Raw genomic sequence first — 3599 nt, forward strand, 5'->3', positions numbered from 1 at the left:
TTATTGTATGACGTCATCTGGCGACATTTAGCGACTTTTTAACCTGACTATAGCTACTTTCTATTGAAAGAAGTTGGCAACACTGCTCACAGCTGGGCGTTTTCAGAGTCAGAAAGCACAAAGACAAATCCGAAAACAAATTTACAAGTCAGAAAACACAACGACAAATCAGACAAACCGGAAAAGGTAGGTATAGTTTGAGACAGCGCCATTGGTTTGGGATTACTCACCGCTGACTGGACGAGACATCTGTCAATCAACGTATACAGGGAAGAACCAGCCGAAGAACAAGCAGAGTCATGGTAGAAAGTTCTGAGATGGCATTAAAGTAGCTCAGTTTAAATGTATTGTATGAATTGCCTTTACTATGGAATAAAAAGTAACTGTAAAACATCAGCTCCAGTGGCGCAGATGGATAAGCGCCTCTCGTTGGCTTTTGACGCAATCGACCGGGGTTTGATCCCGTCTTTTGCCAAACTTTATTTCCCTCCCTTTTCAAATCTCGTATTAGCAATCGACTCTATTTACACTAAGTGAAAATAGCAGTATTTTTTAGCAATATGCTATTTACACTAAGTGCAAATACCTATTTACACTATGTTAAAATAACAGGATTTCTACTATCAAGTATACTACTTGTTGCAAATAGTGGCAATTATCTGCACTTCAGTATTGTAGTACATTATAAAACAGTATGCAATAATAACGTATTGAGTGCAAATTATAATTTTAATTTTACTTATTACATGGATGCCACCTTATTGGTACAATAAAGCCCTCCCTACCCTAACCCTACCCGATACTTTATTTTCAACTTTTTGATTATTTCCTTAATTTTTATTGAAAATAAATGCCTTTACGATGTGTTACGAGATTTGAAAAGGGAGAAAAAAAAAGTTTGGCAAAAGACGGGATCGAACCCGGGTCGATCGCGTCAAAAGCCAACAACAGGCACTTATCCATCTGCGCCACTGGAGCTGATGTTTTACAGTCACTTTTTATTCCATAGTAAAGGCAATTCATACAATACATTTAAACTGAGCTACTTTAAAACCATCTCAGAACTATCTACCAGGACTCTGCTGTTCTTCTCTGTATATGTTGATTGACAGATGTCTCGTCCAGTCAGCGGTGAGTAATCCAGACAGGCACTTATCCATCTGCGCCACTGGAGCTGATGTTTTACAGTCCCTTTTTATTCCATAGTAAAGGCAATTCATACAATACATTTAAACTGAGCTACTTTAATACCATCTCAGAACTTTCTACCATGACTCTGCTGTTCTTCAGCTGGTTCTTCCCTGTATATGTTGATTGACAGATGTCTCGTCCAGTCAGCGGTGAGTAATCCCAAACCAATGGCGCTGTCTCAAACTATACCTACCTTTTCCGGTTTGTCTGATTTGTCGTTGTGTTTTCTGACTTGTTATTTTGTTTTCAAATTTGTCATTGTGTTTTCTGACTTGTTATAATGTTTTCTGAATTGTTGTTGTGCTTTCTGAATTGTTATTTTGTTTTTTAAACTTGCATTTGCGTTTGTAATTTGTTATTTTTGATTTCAGAATTGTGATTTGTTTAGCACTTCTCGGCCACCGTACTTTCATCCATAGTTCAACCACAGAGAACCTCAGACGAGATTTAAGATGTGAAGAACAGATCAATGACATAAAATAATACACCACAGCAGCAAGATTTATCCACTCAAATTTGGCAAGTCAACCGTCAAAGTTTCCAAGAACTACATTTGACAAACTTCAGAACAAAATGCTACCACAGTAACTGCTTACGAAAACAGTGAGTGCATTTTTTGCGGGAGCTTTCATTTCTTGCTTGCATGACAACACACAGAGATGCTACAACACCAAGTTGAATATGTTTATGTATATATATTTTTAAGAAAAATCTGAAACCAGCCATTAGTCATTCCCCATCTTTCTCTTTCTTTCTTTCTTTCTTTCTTTCATTCGCTTTTCAAACAGCTTAAACTCCGCTGGCTCTTTTTTTTTTGTAACGCTGAAACTGCCCAGCATATCGTCTTTCTTCAGAGCAGCTGTTTATCTGAATTCAGGCATACAGATGCTCCTCCATTCATTCTCTGTAAAATTCATAGTCGATATAGACAGATGTATAATGTTCCTGTGACGGGTTTTCTTACCATTGAGATCTTCTGATGTCGAGGAGGCCAGCAATCCAGAGGCGAGTCCCAATGTGTGCGTGTGTGTTAAAATCTTGCTAATTACTCATAAAGCCCTGAATGGTTTAGCTTATCAGTACTTGAGCGAGCTCTTATCACATTATAGTTCTTCACGTCCGCTACGATCTCAAAACTCTGGCCATTTTTATCAAATACTGTATATAATCTAGAATAGATTATCTATCTTTTACCTAGAATATCAAAATCAACTGCAGGCGACAGATCCTTTTCCTATTCAGCGACCAAACTCTGGAACAATTGTCCTAGTGTTGTTCGGGAGGCAGACACACTTTGTCAGTTTAAATCTAGATGAAAGACTCATCTCTTTAACCTGGCTTACACATAGCACACTAACACATTTCTAATATTCAAATCTGTTAAAGGATTGTTAGGCTGTGTTATGGCTGCATTAGTTTGTCTGTCTCATCCTTATCCCGAGCTTAACGTAATCAGTCGTATCCTGCGAAGTGAGAGTGAAATCTTGCTGATGTGTCTTTGCAGCCATGGTAACCAGAGGTCTGTTTCTGAATCTGGGTGTTAGTTACAGTGTGACAGTAGTTCCACAAATACTCTGTCACCTAATAGCTTGTTTGCAATCACGTGATTCTGATGACGCGCGGAATTCAGATGGAAGGCAGGAAGTAAAAAAAACAGAATGGAAGACATAGAGGAAAGTCCGTATTGTAGTGGCTTAGACACTATTTCAAAAGAAAGATATAAACACAAAATCAGCACATATGTTGGATGTGATCCTTATATTATGAAGAGGAGTGAATTTTCTGCTGAACTGAAATATTTGCCTGCCATTGAGGCAGTAGTAGTAGTTATAAATAAAAATCTTGTCCTCCAGACATCCTTCTACTCCAAAAAATAGATGAAGGCATACAAAAGTATGGATGCATACAATTTTTTATTAGTCGTTGGGTCAATGACCTTGGTACCAAGGTGCTCCACAATGACAATCTTTTGGTGAGTAGCATTTCTTTTTTATCCTGTCGATTAACCTAGCAACAAACATTCAATGCATAAACGGTTGTTTACTTTCCTTTATTAGGTTAACCACTCTCAAAGGTCTGCCAAAACGCCACTAAAGGCATGGATTATCGCAAAACAAGACGGAGAAGTCATTGCAGCTCATTGCAACTGCATTGCAGGGTAAGTTATTTACATTCGCCTGCATTTTGTATAACTGTTAAGTGTAGTGTGGTGTTGCTTGTAGTATCTGTTGTTTTAAATATAGTAATACATAAACATATAATAAAGATATATCTTAATATAATACCAATGTATTAATATATTATTATATCTTAATGTATTAGCCATTTGTGGTTAATAAATAAATTCTATTCATTCTTTTTTTTCAGATTGTCAGAATCCTGTTCTCATGTTGGGGCAATTTTTTTTT

The sequence above is a fragment of the Sinocyclocheilus grahami genome, unplaced genomic scaffold, assembly GCF_001515645.1.
Source record: "Sinocyclocheilus grahami isolate Dianchi unplaced genomic scaffold, SAMN03320097.WGS_v1.1 scaffold1103.1, whole genome shotgun sequence".
NCBI lineage: Eukaryota > Metazoa > Chordata > Actinopteri > Cypriniformes > Cyprinidae > Sinocyclocheilus > Sinocyclocheilus grahami.